The 25,118-nt window shown below is 40.7% G+C and overlaps 1 protein-coding gene across 1 annotated transcript in view; it reads left to right on the forward strand.

Moving 5' to 3' along the window:
• ELFN2 (extracellular leucine rich repeat and fibronectin type III domain containing 2) overlaps positions 1–25,118 on the forward strand; it is a 285,684-nt gene that overhangs the window by 101,924 nt on the left and 158,642 nt on the right. Inside the window, 1 exon segment of the mRNA XM_070756181.1 lies at positions 3,078–3,256. The gene's annotated coding sequence lies outside the window, so the exon portion shown is untranslated.

Here is a 25,118-nt window from a genome sequence, read left to right on the forward strand (position 1 = left end):
AACCTACCTTATATGTTTGTCTTAGAGAAGAAAATAGGAGAAGTGAGTATTGTATGTGCCATCTTGAGCTCTTGAAGAAAATAGATAATAAACCTAATAAAAAGGAAAAAAAAACACTAGTTCAGAAAGTTCACAGTTTTTGTGATCTATCATATTACACAATATGGGAAATAAAACAAACCTTCCTACAATAATGGAAATTTAATATAATAGTGTGGGATGAATCTTGTCAGTCAGATAAAGCAATTGAAAAATGTAATTTGTTGAAAAGAAATAGATGCAATAGATGTGGTTGTTTTACTTTGCATTAACAGTAAACATACCTCTGGATTTTTTGGTTTTTCTCTTAGCTTGGTTGTTTGTTTGCAGTTATTTCATTACCCAAGTAGGTAACATCATCAGGGCATATATGTAACCATGAGCCAGGGGTGGGTTCTAAGTTACCTTCCTGCCGGTTCGTTTCCTCACGTGCCTCATGAGCACAAGTGTCTTGCACGCCACATGGGTGCACGTACATGCCGAGTGCTAAAAAACCTGCTTCTGTGCATGCACAGAGTAAAAAAGCAATAGCAATAGCATTTAGACTTATATACCGCTTCATCTTGCTTTTACAGCCCTCTCTAAGCGGTTCACAGAAACAGCATATTGCCACCAACAATCTGGCTCTTCATTTTACCCACCTCGGAAGGATGGAAGCCTGAGTCAACCTTGAGCCGGTGATGAGATTTGAACTGTTGAACTACAGATAGCAGTTAACTGAAGTAGCCTGCAGTGCTGCACTATAACCATTGCACCACTCCGTTGCAGTGAAACAAGATGGCATCACCTACAGCGCTGCTGAGTGTTCTGTCTGGGTTCCCCCAGACCTCAACACCAACTGGAAAAAACAGCCAGACACTCTGGTAAAAGCAAAAGTACTTTATAGCTGGAAAAAATAAACACAGAGGAAAACCTGTTCTTCCCAACAGACAGGCTATAATACTTTACAACAGAGTCCTGATGTCCAGACAATACAGCAAGCTTCTTGCTGGCACACCCACCCCAAGGTTTCAGTAGTCAAAGGCACAAACCAGGATTCCAAGACGCCAAAGTTCACAGCCAGGTCCCAAGACTCTCAAAGATAAAACTCCACAAGCCAGGAAGGGTGGGTCTGCCTTTTAGCCTTTCCAAAGAGCACCACACCCAAACCCAGCTGTTGCCTCTTTAATGCTGAAAGTACCTAGCCAATTGGTCCCTTCACTGTGTAGCTCTTCTCTGTCGCAGATCAATTATGGCTTGTGCATTTTCCTCTAAGGAATCCAGGCTGCTTGCTGGGGAGAGCTCCCTCTGGGGGGGACTCTGGCTGTCCTCCCTCTTCTTCAGCCTGGGATTCCTCCTCCTCGTCTGCCTGCACCTCCTGTTCCTCATCCTCTCCCTCTGAGCTGGAAACCGACAGAAGATCAGCCATTCCCTGAGGGGCCTCAGACGGAACCACAACACTGAGAGAGCTGGTTCGGGGACATGATCAGCTGGTCATTGCTGCCAGTTCAGCAAATGGGAAAATTCCCGCTAACAGTTCTATAAACTGGTCCGAACTGGCAGCAATCCACCTCTGCCATGAGCTACATATATTTCCTTCTGTTAGTAATCATAGCTGCATAGACCTTCAAGAGCTTGGCAACAGTTATACAGGCGTCATCTAGAATAGAATAGAATAGAATAGAATAGAATAGAATTTTATTGGCCAAGTCTGATTGGACACACTTGGAATTTGTCTTGGTGCATATGCTCTCAGTGTACATAAAAGAAAAAGATACATTTGTCAAGAATCATGTGGTACAACACTTAACGATTGTCATAGGGGTCAAATAAGCAATGAAGAAATGATCAATATTAATAAAAACCTTAGGATACAAGCAACAAGTTAGAGTCATACAGTCCTAAGTGGGGAGGAAAAGAATGATAGGAATGATGAGGAAAAAAACTAGTAGAAATAGAAGTGCAGATATAATAAAATGTCTAACAGTGTTGAGGGAATTATTTGTTTAGTAGAGTCATTGCATTTGGGAAAAAACTGTTCTTGTGTCTAGTTGTCTTGGTGTGCAGTGATCTGTGGCGACGATTTGAGGGTAGGAGTTGAAACAGTTTATGTCCAGGAGGCGAGGGGTCAGTAAATATTTTCACAGCCCTCTTTGTTAAATCTATGTTAAAATTATTTGAAAAACCAATAAAACAGTATTATTGTTGCTGTCTATGATTGCTTCCACAACTAAGGAGAAGATCCAGATGATCTTTCCAAAAGCAACCCTTTTCTCTTTCAAAGAATCGTGTAGCAATGGTGTTGGAGGGTTTAATTGACCTACCATATGTTAGGAGACAAACTCTCACAATACGGAACTTTCTAGGAAATTCTTCATTTGTTTTGCTGACAACTTTTTCCCCCAGAGGATGAAGGAAAGCACAGAAAGATCTTCTACTATCCTTGATTTGTTACTGACCAAAAGGGAAGACTTATTCACAGCTCAGTTAAGCTCCAGGGATAACGACGAAAAGAACCATACTTGATTTTAACAAAATAAAATTTGCCAAATAGATATTTTGGCTCACTTTGCAGATTGGCCTGCTATCTGATGTGAAGCTAAGTGGACAATATTAAGCCCTGTTTCCATAGCTGTGGAAGTGGCTGGGGATATTTCATTGCAACTGAATATAATAATAATAGAGAATAACTAGATGTCCTCCTACTTAGAGGGAATGCAAGGTGGGGAATAATGGTTTTTTTCAAAATGTACTGTACTGTGTACTCTTTGTAAGCTTCATCTCTTTGGCTTCCGTCGGTCTTTCTGTTTCTTGCATTCCTTGTCCCTTTCCACGATACCCTGCTAGGTTACACTGCCTGTGGATTCAGCAGCTGTGTGCCCCTCTCTCATTCTCCCCCCCCCCTGCTTCTCTCTCTCTCACACACATACATGCATTCAAATGCACTCACTATTCATTTGTGGCATATCCTGTTGCCATTGGAAACCTAAGAAAGAAGTGAATATATCCTCCAACTCTCGGGCTTTTTCTTCCCCCCTTCCTCTCTTCCCCCCTTGCAGGAGACGAAAAGCTCAGCAATGAATCCATTGGAGCACCGATCCATCAAAGAGCCAGATCAACGAGTCACAGATCGTACCTAAATGTGATTAAATATCCTTCTCTTCCAAAGCTCAGAAGGAACACGGATTTACCTGGCATAGCCCTTTCACCATTTGATGTTCAAAGCACAGCAATTGAGGTAAGAGAATCATCTTTGCTTTTTGGATTTTCCCTCTCCTTTCCTTTCCCTGTTTGCTTTCCATGCAAAGACACATTGAAAGGGGGGGGGGGTCTTGCTCTTTACATATTGTCTGCTGAAAGGGTGTTTAGTCCAGGGCTTGCTGCTTGCCAGTCTTTCTTGGGAGCTTTTGCATGGAACTGTGATGTAAAGGGGGAGAGGACATACAGTCTACATGCAATCCAGAGATCTACCTTTCCTCTCCCTTCCTTCTTGGCCTTCATCCCTCCAGAGCACACCCCTTCTGACTTTCTCAACCGAGCAGCATTTTTTTGTTTTGTGTTTGATAAGTAAAGAGGCGACAAGTGTTCTTTATGTGTGTAAGTCTGTACTGCATTTGGAAAAGGACAGCAGGCCCCTTAAAATACCCTTTCATTAGGTGCAGGCCTTGGCAGTTCATGAGTGATGTCCTCTTTGTGTATCTGGAGTGATCAGAAGTTGAATGTGTGCTTGGGAATCACCTTTAAAAGAGAAAGCTGGAGATCTCAAGACCCAGCTGCCTGGTTATGCTTTGCCATCCAAGTTAATGTGAGATTCAGATTTGTTAGGTGATACTTAGAAATACAAACTGAGATCGTTGCCATAGCAGTGCCTTGTTGTTGATCTTCTTGACACATTAGTTTGTCACACTATTTCTTGGCACTGGAAGCAAAGTTTATAATGATTTATATTTTAAATTTATAAGGTTGCCCAACTCATATTTCCTCCAATTGGCAGGGAGATTATAAATAAACAAACAAACAAACAAACAAAGCCTGCTACGTTAGCTTAATAAAATAAATAAATAAATAAAAGATAGCTGTTGCCGGGAAGAACAAACCTACCAGAAATATCCTAAAGATAACCTATTCCAGGTAGATCCATAGCCTAACCTAGTGATGGTGAACCTTTTTTCCCTTGGGTGCCGAAAGCACTTGTGGGTGTGCTATCGTGCATGCGCGAGTGCCCTCACCCATAAATCAATGCCTGGGGAGGGTGAAAATGGCCTCCCCTGCCCCTCTGCAGGTTGGAAATGGCCTGTTTCCCAACTTCTAGTGGGCCTGTTTTTCGTCCTTCTCAGGCTCCAGAAGCTTCCCTACTTCCTGGGGAGGGCAAAAATGCCCTCTACCGCCCCCTGGAGTCTGTCCGGAAGCTGAAAATGCCATTCTAGAGCCTCTGTGTGAGCCGAAAATCTGCTGGCAGAGCTGAGCTAGGGCAACAGCTCACGTGCTGGCAGATATGGCTCCACGTGCCACCTGTGGCACGCGTGCCATAAGTTCACCCTCACTGGCCTAACCTAACAGAGAACCAAATTTTCAAGGCTCCTTTAATGGACTATCAGGATTGAATCCATTTGGATTTCTGGGGAGTGGATCCCCCAGAGCAGGGTAGGCAAAGTTGGCTCTTCTATGACTTGTGGACTCCAACTCCCAGAATTCCTGAGTTAGCACGGTTGGCTCAGGAATTCTGGGAGTTGAAGTCCACAGGTGATAAAAGAGCCAACTTTGCCTATCCCTGCCCCAGAAGAATCATAGCTCAGTGACATAAAAGTAAAATGTGTTTACTGTATAATTAATCTGTTTATGTAAATTTAATATCTTCAAGTTTTCATAGAGATGGAATGATACGTTTGAATCAATTCCTGATTTTTCAATGCAATTCCTTACATCAGAGGTCTTCAGACTTGGCAACTTTAAGGCTTGTGGACTTCAACTCCCAGAATTCTCCAGCCAGCATAGCTTCAATTTTTTGGGGTTAGCTAGTGCAATAAAACCTTGAGAACTTTAGAAATAATTGTGATTTATGTTTGCTGTGAAAGTCAGATGCCGCTGCCTTATAGCGAATCACTCCTTAGGTATACCTACTTTAGTAATTGTCTTGGTTTTTACCCCATTTTTTGCTCTGAAGTCTTGTGCAGGATCTTAAGACTCAATTGTGTGACTTAATGATCTCGTGGTCCAGTTTGGCTCTAGCCATTTATTCAACATTTGTGTGATTCTGATGGAATTGTAGTATATTTATAGGAAGAACATTCTCCAGCTGAAGCAGTTCCATCTATGCCATTCTCAGCAGTAGGCACAGAAGCAATTTGTCTCTGACCTGGATGAGGAGAAAGAGATCGATAGAGAAAGAAAACAAAAAGTGTATTTACGACGGGCTTCAGTTCCATTCCGATGGACCACCAGATCAGAAAAGCTTGTATTAATCAACAGCAATAATGGAACATTCTCCCATCTCTCCAACGTTTGTAAAATGATTGATTGATTGATTGATTGATTGATTGGATTTGTATGCCGCTCCTCTCCGAAGACACGGGGCGGCTAACAGCAATAATAAGACGGCATATAAAAATAATCCAATACTAAAAACAATTAAAAACCCATTATAATAAAAATCTAACAGACATACAGACATACCATGCATAAAATTGTAACAGCCTAGGGGGAAAGAGTATCTCAGTTCCCCCATGCCTGGCGGCAGAGGTGGGTTTTAAGTAGCTTACGAAAGGCAAGGAGGGTGGGGGCAATTCTAATCTCTGGGGGGAGTTGGTTCCAGAGGGCCGGGGCCGCCACAGAGAAGGCTCTTCCCATGGGTCCTGCCAAGTCCATGATTGCTCTCGCAGCTGCATTCTGCACGATCTGAAGTTTCCGAACACTTTTCAAAGGTAGCCCCATGTAGAGAGCATTACAGTAGTCGAGCCTCGAGGTGATGAGGGCATGAGTGACTGTGAGCAGTGACTCCCCGTCCAAATAGGGTCGCAACTGGTGCACCAGGTGAACCTGAGCGAACGCCCCCCCTTGCCACAGCTGAAAAATGTTTCTCTAATGTGGATCGAGGAGGACGCCCAAAATTATGTCTTACAATTCATCTGAATGCACTTGCGTTTATGCTGAATCCCAGGTATTTGAGGCTCATGGAGTTAAATAGACAGTTGGTTCAGGAATTTTTATAAATAAGCTTATAAAATTACTATCAATTAATAAATACATTGCCAGAATCGACAGAAGATGGTTGCTGAGAAGCAGGCTCATCTGCCTTTTATCTAGCAGATTCATGTTCTATATTTCACCCATCCAATAACTTTTTAAAAAATCAAGATAGGGAAGGGTATAAAATCTAAAATAGAACTTGTAACCCTTGAATCTGTCCCCTTCAAAATATTCCTACTCACACTTTTAAACTGTTGGGGAGTGAAAATTTGCTGCTATCCATAAGGGCCCTCCATTCAGCGTTTGCAAAATAATAATTATTCCCAAGTTTTTGTCTTGTGCATGCACTGTGACTAATGCTTAGAGTGTGGCTGTAGAACTTTAAAACCAGTACTGAATATTTTAAGCCTTGATTGGATGTTAGCAGTAGAGTAAATTGTTTTGTTCTTACCTCCATTCAGGCATTTGTCAGGGCAGGAAAACAAGGATAGCTGTAAGAATTTCATGTATCCAGGACCAGTATCCTTCAGGTATGGCTTTGTGGCTGAAGTCTCTGGCCAAGACACATTGAAAAACATCTTCAGTAGACATTTTTTAAAATAATATTTTTATTATATCAGGTAGTATTTATCTTCTGTCTACTGATGCCATGCAGGAAGATTCTCTTACTTTTAGTGGTTGGATGAAAGAGACAATTTTGTCTGTTGTAGATTCTCTTGCCATTTCAGCAGTGAAAAGGGAGATTTATTTTCTGCTAAGCATTAAATGTGAGGTCCTTGCTGTTAGAAGCTGGTAGCTCCATCTCTTATTTTCAGCCTTTCCTGGTTCCTGGATGAGTCCTTAAAATAGTACTTTTCTTCTGCAGATTTCTTGAACGCTTTGTTGATTTGGGAGAGTATATGTTCTTTTTTTAAAATAATATTTTTATTGTTTTTCTTTAAACAAACAAGACAGACAACATTTAACATTTAAAGGAGCTACCATTGCTCCACTTATCTTAGAAGTCTGACTAGTACAAAAAACCCCCATCTAACTATAGTCCGATCAATACAGAAATACAATTTTTAATATTCTACGTTCTTTTTTAAATTTACCTCTGCATTTCCATCTTTATGTTATTATTCATATAGCTCAAACAAGTTCTCCCGTCTATAAAATATCGTTTTGATAATATAATTGCTCTAATTAAAGTCAATTAATTAAAGAAATAATAAAAAATGCATTTAAAATTTTTAATATTACAAAAATACTCTATCGTTATACTATTTTTAATCTATTACTTTATATCTATTATAACAACATTATATAATAATTAAAATCGCTTATTCAATCTAAAAGGGAAAAAAAAAACCTTATCCTTTTAATTTCTTAATGCTCTACCATATATATTCAATTTAATAAATTCAAATGTTAATACAGTAATTTATCCTTATATAATTGTCTCTGGCCAAGACACATTGAAAAACATCTTCAGTAGACATCTATTTGAGTTTTCCCAGAACAAAGATGAAACCACATGCCTGAGAAGTCTGCCTGATCAGACATCAGCAGAATGCCTGGATTGTATTCCCATGCCAGATGAACATAAGTTTTTTAAAAATAAGTTTCCTACAGATCACTCTAGTCAACTTGGGAAGGTTAAGATACAACCCCATTTTCCTTCTGTGTGACCCTATATTTTAGTAAGATATAATGCACTGACTAGAGCCTACAAAACCTATGCCAGACCCATTCTCGAATACAGCTCATCTGTCTGGAACCCACACCACATCTCAGACATCAACACTCTCGGAAACGTCCAAAGATATTTCACCAGAAGAGTCCTTCACTCCTCTACTCGAAACAGAATACCCTATGAAAATAGACTATCTATCCTGGGTCTTGAAAGCTTAGAACTGCGGCGCCTAAAACACGATTTAAGTATTGCCCACAAGATCATACGCTGCAACGTCCTTCCGGTCAATGACTACTTCAGCTTCAACCGCAACAACACAAGAGCACGCAACAGATTCAAACTTAATATTAACCGCTCCAAACTTGACTGTAAAAAATATGACTTTAACAATCGAGTTGTCGAAGTGTGGAACTCATTACCGGACTCAATAGTGTCAACCCCCAACCCCCAACATTTCTCCCTTAGACTCTCCACAATTGACCTCTCCAGGTTCCCAAGAGGCCAGTAAGGGGCGTATATAAGTGCACTGATGTGCCTATCGTCCCCTGTCCAATTGTCTTTCCTTATCTCATATATCATATATATTCTCTCCTTCCCATCTACTTCTCTTCTTTTTTACTTTCTATCTTTATATATATTACTTAATGTCTATTCTCTTTCATATGTATTGTACATTGGACAAAGAATAAATAAATATATTTTTTTTTAAAAAAAAGGATGTCCTCAGAGAAGGACACTTATTCTATTTTCTAAATCGTGATCTCTCACCAGGAAAGTAGCAGGAATTGCTTATTTTGAAACAAGACTATAAATATAGTGCTGGCAGAATGCGGTGTGGCTGCTTTATTATTATTATGGTTAGGGGCCTTGCTCAGGCTGGGATTGCTATTTTGCAGTCTTTGAACTTTTTCCCTTCATGGTACGAAAATGATCTCGGGCTTGAGATGAATTCCTAAGCCTAAAGACATACATATTCTTGTCTGCTATCTTCTTATTCTGTCTCCTGCCTCCCAATCCTTGAAGTTTGAATTTCGGCTGCTTCAAGCAGTTACCTCCTCCTTTATTTTTCATTTTTTGACAAATCACCAAGCACGCTGATGGTATAAATAATAACAATTTGGCAGATAATGGCAGAACACAACTGAGTTCTGCAGACTGTTCATGCTGGGTTTGCTTCTCAGCGGTAAACTCCACTTGCATGCTGTTGACCTTTCCAATTGTCATCTATTTTGAATAACTTGGGTTAAATGATGTGGCCAATGACGCCATCAACAGATCTCTTTAGGTACCAGGTAAAAGCTTGCTCTCAAGGCCAATTCAGCCTGTGGCAACTTCAGCTTCCAGGCAGTCTGGGAAATATTGGCTTGCTCAGTCCTCAGAGCTTTTGCACTGAAGTCAACCTGGATGGATTTTGACATACATTTGAACAGCTGCTGTCAATGATCACATTGGCTTTGGACTACACATGCCATAAAACACAGATGCAATGGTGTCCCTAAGAAGACACATCTACAGGAGTATATTCTACTGACCGAGGATGGAAAGGAAAAGATCCAGGTTGTTACTTGCTATGATATTGGATGAAATTATTTTAAAATAATCTAATGTAAAGCATAGAAGGGATCTTGGAGGTGATTGAGGCCAAGCTCATGCCTAGTGTCTTCAGGTACCAAATGAAGCAATTGATTTCACAGATGATTTGACTCTTCCAAATTGGGAATTTTGCTTATTTAAATAGGCAAAGCAAGAGGATGGATGAAACTGTGGAGTTAATGGCTGTTAGGACAGAAGATAGAATGAAATTCTCTAGGTCAGTAATGGCGAAACTATGGCACACGGAGCCATGGTCTCTTCAGCCTTGAAAGACGGCGTCTAAGGGGTGATTTGATCAAAGTGTATAAAATCATGCATTGGATAGAAAAGGTGGATAGAGAAAAATTCTTTTCTCTATCACGCAATACTAGGACAAGGGAGCACTCCCTAAAGCTCATAGGTAAGAAAGTGAGGACAAATCAAGGGAAATATTTCTTCACCCAGAGGGTCGTTGGTTTATGGAATTCACTTCCAGAAGAGGTTGTGACAGCTGTCAGCCTTGATAGCTTCAAGGCAGGGTTAGACAGATTCATGGATGCCAAGTGTATCGGTGGTTATTGTTCTGGTTTCTGGTAGAACTTTAGCTATTACAAATAACTCTTAATAATTGCAATATTTCATAAACAAAGAAACTCCATTTTTATTCTCTTCTCTTCTGTATTCAAAATGCAGTTCATGCTAGCACACATTCCTTTCTCTCCCGTTATCTCTCTTAATTACATTCCTCATGCATTCCTCCCAGCTTCCTCTGTTTACCAAGATTTATGTCCTCACAGCATGATTCAAAAACAGCAGAAATGACTATAAAATAAAACAGAATGAATTCGCTCGCTTGGGAGCTGAACGGGAACACCTTTCATTTTTAGCACTACAACATTGAAATTCCACCCTTCTTCCTCACTGGCCCTCTGACGTACCAAATACATCACTCCAGTATTTAACCCATTCCTCCCCTTAATATCTTCTTCCAAACACCTGTTCCTTACATTTTTGGACTCTTCTGAATTTAGGATTGACTCAGTGAACGTCTGTTTCTTCCTCGCTAGATTCTGGACTCATAGCAACATCCTGTGGCTGGCCTATACCTGTTCTACTATCTGTAACCCCGGGCCTACCACTTATTCATAAACACTATCTGTATCAGAGTCTTCAAGTTCATTATCATCTTCCAACTGACCAGGAGTATGTACAACAGTTATTGAAATGGATGTCCATGTGTCGCCTTGTATACGGCACATGGGGGTCGAGGAAAGGGAAGGGTTCTCTTTCTGCTCAAGATCCCCATGTACAATTGGTGAGCCACTGTGTGATACAGAATGCTGGGCTGGATGGGCTTTGGCCTGATTCTGCATGGCTCTTCTTATGTTCTTATGTTCATATCTGCTGGCATGCGAGCCAGCTCAGCTCCAATATGAATGTGTGTGCTGGACAGCTGATTTTTGGCCTCCAGAGGGCCTCCAGCAGATGGGGAAAGTTGTTCCCAAGGCATCAAATTATGGGTGTGGGCACTTGTGTATGCGTGATAACACACACACACACACACACTTTTTCAGCACCTAAGGAAAAAAAGGTTCGCCATCATTTATTTATTGATTGATTTAATTGGATTTGTATGCTGCCCCTCTCCATGGACTCACTGCTCTAGGTAGTAATTTGGCAACCATGAATGTCTCAGCCATAATAATATTATTAACAATTGTGTTAGCATTATTAATATGAAGTCACTGCTGCTAATTCTTTAACTGGCATTGGCCTTGATATACAGTGGGGTCTTCCCAAGTACCTATAACCTCATTCACATCAACATTAATTAACAATTAACTAATAGCATTAATATTATTGACAAGAGCATATTAACCATAGTCACAAATAATGTGCAAAACTGACATAATGCTTTAAAATTGGGAAACGATGCAAAGCGAAAGCTCTAGTATTTTGTCCTTCCTTAATGTCTAGAAACTGCTCATCAGTGACACATCTTTTTCTATAATTAGGAAATGCAGCCTGGGCCAACTTCATACTCACACATATACAGTATTTTGCCTTCTTGTACCTAATCAATATGCTTGAATCATCCTTTTCTCTGCTTCCTATGCTTATAACTGTCTTCCTCTTACTCAGTTCTTTCTTGCATTTCACTTATCAAGTTTATAGAATGCAGAAGAAATTGTAGATAATTCCTCTCCACTGGATCACTTTGGTATAAAACTTTTCCTCACTTTGTTCTCCTAACCAAGTAGAAGAGATTACGAGCATCTTTCAATAGTGTTTTTCTCACTCTCTGCTTCTGATGCATTATGACCTGCTCTATTTGCTTCAGTGGTTTCTCTGAATCTTGCCTTTCACATCTGGCTTTGTTGAAGCCTTGAGCAGGGTCCATCTGGCTTCCTGGGTGGTAAAATTACAGTCAATAATTGCAAGACTTTCACTACAATTAAATACTTGCTCCCATAAGGCTGAAACTCCATTGAAGACTTTCACTCTCAGTTCAATTGAAGTCTCTTGCTTTCATTCCTTCTTTTCACTCTTCCTAGCCATGATCCTACCATTTGTGTGTTGTCATTCTCTGATTGCTACTGCTGATATTCAAATAAGGTGGCACAAGGTTCCATTAATTCAGTGACAATAAGCTCAATAGTTGATTTATATTGAATAAAGGTCCTGGTTCTTCTTCACCACTTATATCTTGAGATAGAGCTTCTCGTAATCTCTTATGTTATCTTCTTTTTTTGTTGTTGTAAAATTTATTTATTTTTTTCAAATATAACAGAAAGAAAAGAAAAAGACATACACAAAACATATACATACAACATTTGGGAAATGAGAGTTTCCCCACCTTTTTTTTTTGAGTGTTCAATCAGAGAATTTTGCTTCTTTTACATAATATTGGTTCTTTAATTCTTTTATTTGATGTGTTGCTTTGCTTGAATTTTTATTTAATTCTTTGCTGTTCTTGCCTTTAACCAGTCATAGAATTTTGCCCATATTTTATAATAATCTGAATCTTCCTTTCCCTCTAATTTTTTGGATAATCTGTCCATTTCCGCACAGTCCAATATTTTTTTTAATTACTATATTTTCTTCTGGTGCTTTATCTATTTTCCATTGTTGGGCATATGCTATCCTGGCAGCTGTTAATATGTGTATAACTAAATATCTTACCTCTTTTTCCATTTTTATTGTTAAAAATACCCAATAAATATAATTCTGGGTTTTTTTCGAATTTTTCTTTTGTTATTTCTTTTAGTCAGACTGTTATTTTATTCCAGAATTTTTTTTGCTTGTATACATGTCCACCATTGATGATAGAACGTGCCTCTTTCTTTTTTGCACTTCCAGCATAATGGGGAGGTTTTGGGGAACGTTTTTGAGAGTCTTTCTGGTGATAGATGCCACCTGTAAAACATTTTTAATTGGTTTTCCTTGAATGCAGTCGATTTTGTCATCTGCCAATTATTAATCCATAATTTTTCCGATTTTTCTAGTTCAATTGTGTAGCCAAAGTTCATTCCCCAAGCTTATCATCTTTTCTTTTACAATTTCCACTTCTGTCTTATAACGGATCAAGAATTTATATATTTTACCAATTAGTTTTTCTCTTATGTTATCTTCACAGGAGTCTGGTGACACAGAGGGAGAGAGCTAGGGTGTGAGAGAGGTGAACCAGAGGGCTTTTAGTGATGGATGATTTTATTTATTTTATTTATTTATTCAATATTTTTAATGCCGCCTTTCTCCTTAGACTCAGGACAGCTTACAACACGTTAGCAATAATACTTTTTAACAGAGCCAGCATATTGCCCCCACAATCCGGGTCCTCATATTACCCACCTCGGAAAAATGGAAGGCTGAGTCAACCTTGAGTCGGTGATGAGATTTAAACCGCTGACCTACTGATCTACAGTCAGCTTTAGTGGCCTGCAGTACTGCACTCTACCCACTACGCCACCTCAGCTCATATTTTGACTCTTCTCCATTTGATGTGCATAAAACATGGAGAAAAAATATTTTTTAACAGAGTTGATACCATTTATGGGCTGAATGTAATCAGATAACAGTGACATCATAGTATCATTCTCAACTCTTTGGATATGATCACCAAGTTCCAGGTTCTGAAATATTGGCATCAAAGAATGAAAGGCTTCTTGTTCTATACATTTAGGCAGATAAATTCAAAGCTTAAAACTGATGATACATTTTCACTAATAATGCTATTGCGGGGTAGCAAATGACTGTTCAGCTAGTGGAAAGGATTGGCAAAGTTGCCCACTAATTTTTGAATCATTGAAAGCATTTTATGATTTACCATTTATTATTATAAATATAACATTTTTCTGAGTCATAAAACCAGTGGCCTGCCCATTTAATCTCTGCTGAGAATAGTTCTGATGTTTCAAGCAACAGCTTTTAATCTTTTAATAACTGCACTAAAATGCCGAAATAATAGTAGCATAAAAATGTTAGGCTAGATGCATGTGACAACACTGTATGTAATAGCAACCATAAATGTAATTAGTTTGTAAATATATAACCTGAAAGTATAAGAGAACAGATGAAAACAGGTGATTTAAATAAAAGATTTCAAGTTGGCACTTTTAAATCATCTTCAGTTGTGGGTCATGCTGCTAAATCATTATGACTAACAGCATTATTCTATGCATGGTAATTCAGATATAAGGGCTAATGTTAGTCTAAGAGATGCAAATAAAGCTACGTTTGACACCATATAAACTGAAATGTTTGAAAATCTTCATACAGGAAGACTCATCTCTGGACATGTAAATTTTACAGACATGTAAATTTTTCAAATGATGAAAGCATTCAGCAACAACACTGCTTTTTTCTGCCATCCAGGAAAATATTGGAATTGGATATCATCCATCCATCCATCCATCCATCCATCCACCCACCCACCCACCCACCCACCCAACCCACCCAACCCACCCATCCACCCATCCATCCATCCATCCATCCATCCATCCGGATAGAACTGGAAGGGACCTGGATGTCTTATAGTCCAATCCCCTGCTCATCCTTTCAGACAAGTCCCCCCCCCCCCCCGTCTCTTCTTAAAAACACTGGAAAGAAATTAGGAAAAAATTGCTGGATCCGAAAAAATGTTTATTTCATTCAATTTTCTGCACTTTCTTATTCCTGTGCCCCAGTCCATTATTTCAAAGGGAGTCTTCACTTCTGTGAATTAGTTTGATCTCTTATCAAAGACATCCATGTTAATGACCCTCATGGGTTCTTGTCACAAATTCCCAACCTTAATTTTGTGAAAGTTGAAGAAATATTTCCCTTGATCTGTCCTGATCCTCCCACCATCTAAATTAATTGGGTGACCCTAACTTTTAATGTCAATTAAAATGTCAATACTTTCTCTGCACCTTGCATAGTTTTATATATTATCCATAATGTCCCTCCCTTCTTTATGTATTTTATAGTACTCGTGTTATTTTCTATCTCATGTTTTGTCGTTTCTTTAACATCTTTTCACATTTTTTATACATTCACATAAGCAGATACTGATGCTGTGAATTTTCCCCCCAGTTTATCAAAAGTTCCCTTAAAATGTCTCAGATATAATACCTTTGTCATTTCTGTAAGAATCACTGCTTTTCTAGTAACAGCCATTTCACCAAGCACAAAAGTAAAAAAGAATGATTGTTCTTTCTTTTTTATTGTCCTTCTCTAGTCCGTAAGTCTTTGATCCCCTCTAGTACCCTACAGTCTGTTTCAAATTTCTTCTCTCTCTCTCCCCCTCCCCTCCCCCCTCTCTCCACTGAAAATCTAAACATCCTGTATTTCTATAAAGGTATTTATTATTTTATTTATTTAATTTCAAAAGCACTTTAATAAAAGCTCCAACATTTCAAACAGTAGTTTCTTACCTAGCTTCTGCCCACCTAGTAGTTTGAAAGCATGCAAAGGCAAGTAGATAAATAGGTACCATTTGGAGGGGATGAAACAGTGATCCATGACATCATGCTGGTCACATGACTGTAGAAGCATCTTTTGACAGCGCTGGTTCATGTCCTCGAAACGGAGATGAGTACCATCCCATATGGTAGACAATAACTAGCAGAGTAAAATCTGCAGGGACTCTCTCCCTTTCGTTTCCTTACACCATTTAAAACTTTCTTAGACTGAATTGTAGCAAGCATTTTGCTATTAATCTTAAATTCTTTAAATTGTTATCTAACGCTTTGTTCTAGAATGCAGGATCGCTCACCAATTGATTTTATTTAGACCTGTTGCTCAGAAGATCTCTTTTAGCATTACCGTGTTTCCCCGAAAGTAAGACAGTGTCTTACTTTCTTTTTATCCCCAAAAGCCCCACTATGTCTTACTTTTGGGGTATGTCTTATATTGGAAAAAAATTGTCGAATTTTTTGTTTTAACCATAAAATTAACATTTATTAACAACCTGAAAAGACGGAGGCGGCAGACGCGGTGACGTATGGAGGGGGGGCGGCGCGGATGTGGGCAGGAGGCGGCGCTCATTAAGATCAGAGGGAGGTGGCAGACGCGGCGACGTATGGAGAGGGGGACGGCGCAGGCGTGGGCAGGAGGCGGCGCGCAGCTAGATGAGAGGGAGGCGGCAATACCCCCGTGTTTCCCCGAAAGTAAGACATATGTCTTACTTTCGGGGTACAGCTTATATTAGCCGACCCCCTGAAACCCCCGATACGTCTTACAATCGGGGGTGTCTTACTATCGGGGAAACAGGGTACAATGGTTGTAATGCTAAAAAGGCTTTAGGAAGTGAGGTTTAGTGAAATCAGTATCCTTATAGCCACCATAGCAGCTATAAGCATGTTGTCTTTTCCAACTATCCAGTCATTCAGACTCTCAAGTTAATCACAGTCCTGCAGTCCCTTTGTGAGAAGCAGCTGACTGGAATACAAGTGGGTAATCTCTTGACATGTCTTGTCTCAAGAGGTTCCTTGGCTTGGGGTTGTTGCCTGCCATTGGTGTTCACCATAGTGTCAGCTTTATTCCCTAGACACATCTTAATTCACTGCTACACTCAGAATTCCCTGCCACCACACTTTGGTCCTCTCCACAGCCTCGTTCTATGTGGAGCATATGACAAGAATCCAATCTGGTTGTAATTAGATTTACAGATATTAAGGCACACTGGTCCAAGTTTTGGATCATGATTGGTGCAGCAGCTGAAGCTGGGCAAAGGTCTCTTTAACCATGACTTCCATGTCCTTCAGCAAAAGTCTTGATTTTAGGGGGGGAAATACTAAGACACAAACCACTTTCTTCATAGTGCTTTTAAAATGGTTATAAAGTTTTTAAAAAATTATATTGCTTTTTAAAATTATAATTTGATTATATGTAAAAATGAAAGAGTTTTTTGTTTGGTTAAGTATGACATTCAGGAAGGAAGGAAGGAAGGAGGGAGGGAGGGAGGAAGGAGGAAGGAAGGAAGGAAGGAGGAAGGAAGGAAGGAGGAAGGAAGGAAGGAGGAAGGAAGGAAGGAGGAAGGAAGGAGGAAGGAAGGAAGGAAGGAAGGAGGAAGGAAGGAAGATAGGAAGATAGGGAAGGGAGGGAAGAAATTGTGAGAACAAAAATATCAAAGAATTCAATGTTGTTTACATTCTGAAGTGAGCCTCTGTTAACTCAACCTGACTTCTGAAAAATATGTGCCCAGGACTGTGACCCAAATCTGACGGACAAGACCCACCACGTCCGTTTTTCCTTCTTCTAAAGATGAGATGGTGGTGGTTTGAGTTGTTTTTCTTCTTGATTATAGGTTGTTCAACTGCTCAAATTACAGCTCCTATTGTCTTTATGATGGGGAATAAAACAGCATACAAAAGAAGCAGGTGCACTTGCTACAGAGAACATGTGTGTTTGCCAAAAAATTATGAAAACAAGGTAGAGAAAGCACACAGAGCTTAGCTTCTGCAATTCTTTCCGATTCCTTTCCCGGCAGCAGTCATAGAAGCATCTGTGCAAAGAAGGGATGTGTTGCATCTGTATGTCCACATACGTGTGTTTGTGTTTCTTCTCTTCCCCCTTGTTACAGTTCTTTACATTTGTATGTATGTGTGCATTGGAAAACATGCAGTTGAAAAGCATAAGTGTTAGCAAAAACTTCAGAAGAGAAGGATTTAGGGATAGTGATTTCTGACAGTCTCAAAATGGGTGAGCAGTGTGGTCGGGCGGTAGGAAAGGCAAGTAGGATGCTTGGCTGCATAGCTACAGGTATAACAAGCAGGAAGAGGGAGATTGTGATCCCCTTATATAGAGCGCTGGTGAGACCACATTTGGAATACTGTGTTCAGTTCTGGAGACCTCATCTACAAAAAGATATTGACAAAATTGAATGGGTCCAAAGACGGGCTACAAGAATGGTGGAAGGTCTTAAGTATAAAACGTATCAGGAAAGACTTAATGAACTCAATCTGTATAGTCTGGAAGACAGAAGGAAAAGGGGGGACATGATAGAAACATTTAAATATGTTAAAGGGTTAAATAGGGTTCAGGAGGGAAGTGTTTTTAATAGGAACGTGAACACAAGAACAAGGGGACACAATCTGAAGTTAGTTGGGGGAAAGATCAAAGGCAACATGAGAAAATATTATTTTACTGAAAGAGTAGTAGATCCTTGGAACAAACTTCCAGCAGACGTGGTTGGTAAATCCACAGTAATCGAATTTAAACATGCCTGGGATAAACATATATCCATTGTAAGATAAAATACAGGAAATAGTATAAGGGCAGACTAGATGGACCATGAGGTCTTTTTCTGCCGTCAGTCTTCTATGTTTCTATGTTTCTATAAGCTGCATGTGCTTTGGGTCAAGGGACTGGGGAAAAAGGCTTAGAGCCAGGACCCTGCTGCTTTTCTGAGGGATCCATAGGGCAGTGTTTCCCAACCTTGGCTACTTGAAGACATTTGGACTTCAACTCCCAGAATTCCCTAGCCAGCGAATGCTGGCTGGGGAATTCTGGGAGTTGAAGTCCAGATATCTTCAAGTTGCCAAGGTTGGGAAACACTGCCATAGGGTCAACTGAGGGAAAGAAGTTTCCATGAAAAGAAGGACTAGGGGAGACAAGATAGCAGTGTTCCAATATCTCAGGGTTTGCCACAAAGAAGAGGGAATCAGGCTATTCTCCAAAGCACCTGAGGGTAGAACAAGAAGCAATGGATGGAAACTAATCAAGGAGAGAAACAACTTAGAACTTAGGAGAAATTTTCTGACAAAATAATTAATCCGTGGAATAGCTTGCCTCCAGAATGCTCCAACAATGGAAGTTTTAAAGAAGACGTTGGATAACCATCTGTTTGAAGTAGTCTAGGAATTCCTGCCTAAGCAGAGGGTTGGACTAGAAGACCTCCAATGTCCTTTCCAATGCTGCTGCTGTTATTGTTATTGTTATTTTATTCACAAAAACCCCAGTAATATAGAGAAAGCGAGATTTATATGCTGGATTTCGTATCACAATAGCACAAGTTGAAAACTTCCCAAGCGTCTAGGACTGTGTGATATATTTTCATATGATGCGTTGTTGTTGTTGTTGTTGTTGTTGTTGTTGTTGTTGTTGTTGTTGTTGTTGCTATTATTATTATTATTATTATTATTATTATTTATTATCCTCAGCCAGTTCAGGCCTGTTTTTGAATTCATTGTTTCCTTTCCCAGCTTCCATCTTGACCCTCACTCTGCTAAATTTGGTCCCATTCTTTCCAATTTTTGGATAGTTACTCGACTTGTAACAACTGATTTAGTGACAGTTCTAAGTTACAACAGCACTGAAAAAAGTGACTTACGACCCTTTTTCACACTTAAGACCATTGCCACATCCCCATCTCACATGATCAGAATTCAGACACTTGGCAACTGGCTCATATTTATGACGGTTGCCATGTCCTGGGGGGGGGGGGGGGGTTGATGGTCATATAATCCCCTTTTGCAGCCTTCTGACAAGCAAAGCCAATGGGGGAGTTGGATTCGCTCAACAACCATGTTTACTAACTTAATAACTGTAGTGATTCACTTAACATCGGTGGCAAGAAAGGTTGTAAAATGGGGCAAGTTCACTTAACAAATGTTTCCTTTTGTTGGCCTCAATTGTGGTTGTTAAGTGGAAGACTACTTGTATATTCTCTAGATCAGTGATGGCGAACCTTTTTCAGCTCGGGTGCCAAAAGGAGGCACATATGTGTGCGATAATGTGCATGTTGTGCCCATATCCCTAATGCAGTGCCCTGCGCATGCGCACACTGAAGACCCCTGACTTCCAGTAGATCCGTTGGGCTGTTTTTCGCTCTCCGCAGGGTTCAGGAAAGCCTCCTGAAGCCTAGGGATGGCAAAAAATGGCCCAATGGGCCAATCGGAAGTTTGGAAACGAATCAGAAGTGGAATTTCCATACTACTTAGCTTGTGATAAGTTGCAAACAGGCCTCACACACCTCGGCCCATTTCTTCTGGAGAGCGAAAACAGCTGAAAAGAAGCCCAAAAATCAGCTGGCCAGTGCACACATGGACGCTGGAGCTGACATAGAGCAATGCCTCACATGCCTTAAGATATGGCTCCATGTGTCACCTGTGGCACACGCGCCATAGGTTCACCATCAGTGTTCTAGACCCTGATTTAGTTGGAAAGAATACCAAGCTGGGAAAACCTGCAGAGTCTAATTTATGGAATTTTTTTTTTGTTAATAGCAGCTCCAGTCTGGGTTATATCCAGTGATGGGCTGCCAAAATTTTTACCTCCACACTATGGGCGTGGCTTATTTTGTGGGTGTGGCTTGATGGTCATGTGACCGGGTAGGAGTGGCTTGATGGCCAAGATAAGTTTTCAAATAGGTGCTTGGACTCTTTTTCAGTTGATTAAGTCACATTATTTGAATAGCCACAAAAAGGACAAATAGTAGACAGCATTATTTGTTGAGGACCCCAGTGACATTTTAAGGTTTTGTACTGAACCCACAAGGTTCCGTATGGTAACAGATTAGGCGAGTAGCTCAATTTTCTTTCATTGCTATAATGGTTCAGTTCTAGATAATGACTAAAATGATTAAAGCATTTATGGGTGAAAATATACTATTTATTTCCTATTTTAAAAGTAATTAAGGATCATACTATGGTACTAGAGAAGGAAGGACAATAAAAAACCCTATTAAGTGTTCTGTCTGGGTTCCCCCAGATGCCAACACCAACTAAAAAGAGTATCCAGACACGCTGGTAAAAAGCAAAGTCATTTTATATCTTTGAAAACAAACACAGATAACAAAAACTGTTCTTACAAACTGGAATGCTATGAAGCTTCACAGAAGAGTCACAACGGCCAGACAATACAACAGGCTTCTTGCTGGCACACACACCACTGTAGATAATAAAACCCACGCCTCCCCCAAGTTTTCAGCCTTTGAAGCCACAAGCCAGAATCAGAGACGCCAAGGATCGAAGCAAGGTCACAGGACTCCCAAAAGATAACTCCCCACAATACAGGAAGGGCGGGCCTGCCTTTTCAACCTTGCTGAGGAGAACCACACCCAAACCTAGCTGTTGCCTATTAGGGATGGAAATACCTGGCTAATTGGCCCCTTCTTTGTGCTACCCGTCTCTGCCTCATATCTATGATGGCTTGTGCGTTCTCATCTAATGACTCCAGGCTACCCGTTGGGGAGAGCTTCCCCCCGGGGGTCTCAGGCTGCTCTCCCTCCTCCTCGTCCTGACATTCCTCTTCCCCGTCTGCCTGGTCCTCCTCCTCCTCCTGTTCCTCGTCCTTCCCCTCTGAGCATGGAGCCGGCAGAGTTCCAGCCGTTCCCTGAGGAGCCTCAGACTGAATCACAACATTAAGTATTCAATAAGTAGTACATATGTTTACTATCCCCACTGCATTCCTGCTCCCATGGGGGCAACAACCCATTACTGGTTATATCTAAGGGGAGGTGGAAGGATAGTTTAAGAATGGAATCAGCAGTCAGAACTTAACAAATGGGGATATTATTTTTCCATACTGTATTTTTTCCTCTCAATCCATCCTGGGTCTGGCCCATTTTCAAATCAAGTCTTTGTTTTGTTGTTGTTGTATTCTCTCACAAAGCCACCTTTCTGTGCTATTTTTAGAGTTCTGTTGCTGGCGTATAGATTGACAGATAAACAAAGCATCCCGAGTCCATATATTCCAAATTTTCTTCCTTTCATTGCATTGGGTTGAGGAGAGTAAAAAACTGAAGGTGAAATATAGAATTGTAAAAGGAAAAAAATCATTGCCAACTCAAATACATACAAGAATTCTAATGCACACATTTAGGAGAGAGATTTATGTATGGAAATTTGGAAGCAACTATTAGCCAGAAATGAAGGAAAACCATGGGAAGTGCAGTTCTTCAAAGCTTAAAGGAAGGTATTCTCAAGAGCTGAAGTCTTAGAACTACACTGCTGCTAAAGGGCATCTTAGTAGAGCTTTTGAAGTAAAGAAGGGGGGGGGAAACAATTTCCTCCAAATATTTATGGGAATGTACTCAGTTTGAGCCTGACTTCAACTACATTGCTCTTGCTCACTTAAATCAACATTACAGCACAGAGAAATAGGGATGTTAGGTGATAGTGTGCAATAGCACATATATATTTGGGGGAAATGCAGAACGTGATTCAATCTACTGGGGAAAATTGCTTCGGCTTACCAAAATACCTACATCGCATGCAAATCTTCATGCAAATATTATGAATGTTAGAGCGTTGAGTAAGAGGAAGATCTTTCATGCCTACTTTAATAAGTAGGTACAATTGAACAGGGCAGATTTATCCATCCCTGAAGTAAGCTGTTTGTGTTAAGAAAGGTTAGAAGTACAGTGATACCTCGTCTTACAAATGCCTCGTCATACAAACTTTTCGAGATACAAACCCGGGGTTTAAGATTTTTTTGCCTCTTCTTACAAACTATTTTCACCTTACAAACCCACCGCCACCACTGGGATGCCCCGCCTCCGGACTTCCGTTGCCAGAAAAGCACCCGTTTTTGCGCTGCTGGGATTTTCCTGAGGCTCCCCTCCATGGGAAACCCCATCTCCGGAATCACAGCAGGGGAATCCCAGCAGCACAAAAACGGGTGCTTTGCTGGCAACGGAAGTCCGGAGGTGGGGTTTCCCAGCGAGGGGAGCCTCAGTGAAATCGCCACATCACAAAAACACAGAGGTCCAGAGGTGGGGTTTCCCATGGAGGGGAGCCTCAGGGGAATCCCAGCAGCTCAAAAATGGGGGCTTTGTAAGATGAAACAATGTTTCCCATAGGAATCAATGGAAAAGTGATTAATGCGTGCAAGCCCAAAATTCACCCGCATTAATCACTTTTCCATTGATTCCTATGAGAAACATTGTTTCGTCTTACAAACTTTTCACCTTAAGAACCTTGTCCCGGAACCAATTAAGTTTGTAAGACAAGGTATCACTGTATTTATGCTCATAACCTTTTAAACTGCTGTTGCTGCACTAACACTGTTGTCACGTTTTATTTCTTTTAACTTTGCTGTGTAGTGTCTCGCTGATCTAAAATAATCTTTGCAATCTTTCTCACCTTTGGAGGCTTTTCTGTGTTAACTCCCTTTGCTGTATAGATGCTGCGGTTTTGTCTTACCACTTACCGTACACTCCTAACTCCAGAAATCATCTGGGGAACATTAAGTGCAATAGCACAGATTCAGCACGTTCTGACTAATTCTGGAGAACTGGTAGCAGAAATTTTGAGTAGTTGGGAGAACCGATAAATACCGCCTCTGACTGGCCCCACCCCATCTATTCTCTGCGTCCCGAGTCACAGCTGATCCGGAGGAAATGGAGATTTTATTAATTAATTAATTTATTAATTGGACTTTTATGCCGCCCCTCTCTGAGGACTTGGGGTGGCTTATAACATATAATAAACTATATACAGTATCTTAGATCCAATTAATTAGATTTAAAAGTCTAAAAAAACCCCAAACCATAAAAAATAGTCATTCCATTCGCTCAATGTTCTTTAAAAAAATTCATTGGCCAGGAGGCAAGAATCTAGTGACCCCAAGACTGGTGGCATAAATGAGTCTTAAGACTCTTATGGAAGGCGAGGAGGGTGGGGGCAGTATGAATCTCTGGGGGAGCAGATTCCAGAGGACCGCCCCCCCCCAGAAAAGGTTCTCACCGTAGGTCCCATCAAACGACATTGTCTAGTTCAGTGTTTTTCAACCAGTGTGCCGTGGCACACTAGTGTGCCGCGAGACATGGTCAGGTGTGCCGCGAAGCTCAGAGAGAGAAAGAAAACGAGAAAGAAAGCAAGAGAAAGAAAGAGAGAAAGAAAGAGCAAGAGAGAAAGAAAGCAAGCAAGAGAGAGAAAGAAAGCAAGAGAAAGAGAACAAGAGAGAAAGAAAGCAAGAGAGAGGGAGAGGGAGGGAAGGTGGGAGAGAGAAAGACATAGAAGGAGGTAGGGAGGGAGAGAGAAAGAGCAAAAAAGAGGAAAGAAGGAAGAGAGAAAAAAGAGGGAGAGAAAGAGGGAGAGAGAAATAGAGCGAAAGGGAGGAAGAGAGAGAAATTTTTTGTCCAAACTTTTTTTAGGGTCCCCCCCCCCCCAAATGTGCCCCATGGTTTTGTAAATGTAAAAAATGTGCCGCGGCTCAAAAAAGGTTGAAAATCACTGGTCTAGTTGATAGAACCTGGAGAAGGCTTTCTCTGTGGGACCTGACCAGTCGCTGGGATTCATGCGGCAGAAAGCGGTCCTGCAGGTATTCTGGCCAGATGTCATGTAGGGCTTTATAGGTCATAACCAACACTTTGAATTGAGTCCAGAAACCAATTGGCAGCCAATGCGAACCACGGAGTGTTGGGGAGATATGCGTGTATCTGGGCAAGCCCATGACTGCTCGCGCGGCTGCATTCTGCACAATTTGCAGTTTCTGAACGCTCTTCAGAGGTAGCCCCATGTAGAGAGCATTGCAGTAGTCGAACCTCGAGGTGATAAGGGCATGAGTGACTGTGAGTAAAGACTCCCTGTCCAAATAGGGCCACAACTGGTGAACCTGGGCAAACGCTCCCCTCGCCACTTCCGAAAGATGACCTTCTAAAGTCAGCTGTCAGGATTTTGCAGTAATCTTCCTCTGGAGTGGGGTGGGAATGGAGATTTTACAGTATCCTTCCCGTGCCACGTCCACCAAGCCATGCCCAAGAACCAGTAGTCAAAAAATTAGAATCCCACTACTGGCACAGATGAAACCAAACATGTATGAACCAAATAGGTGTTCAAATGGAAGATTTGGAGTCTCCCTAACAGCTGCTAAAATCATCAAACAGTTGGTAATTTTTCCAAAGGGTGGTGGTGGGGGAGGCAGTCCCTGTGTTTCAAGCATCTAGCTATCCCAAATTGCTCAAAGAAATAAACCAGGAAGTGATGCTTTCCTGTTGGAGGTTGAGAATTGAGTAACAGGAAAACCATTCATAGCAATTATGTCTTGTGAAAGGCCAGGAGAGTATACAGGCCTGTTAAAAGAGTTTGGGGTTGTTGGTTTTTATTTGATATTCTGCCAATGGCACAGAAAGTTCTCCCCCCCCCCCATCGCCTTGTGATGAATAAAAACAGTGAAATAACTTAACAGATAACAATGGGTAGCAATTATTTTCTCACTTCCTTAGAATTTCTTGCAGCTT

Source organism: Erythrolamprus reginae, chromosome 6, assembly GCF_031021105.1.
Source record: "Erythrolamprus reginae isolate rEryReg1 chromosome 6, rEryReg1.hap1, whole genome shotgun sequence".
In the NCBI taxonomy this organism is placed as follows: domain Eukaryota; kingdom Metazoa; phylum Chordata; class Lepidosauria; order Squamata; family Dipsadidae; genus Erythrolamprus; species Erythrolamprus reginae.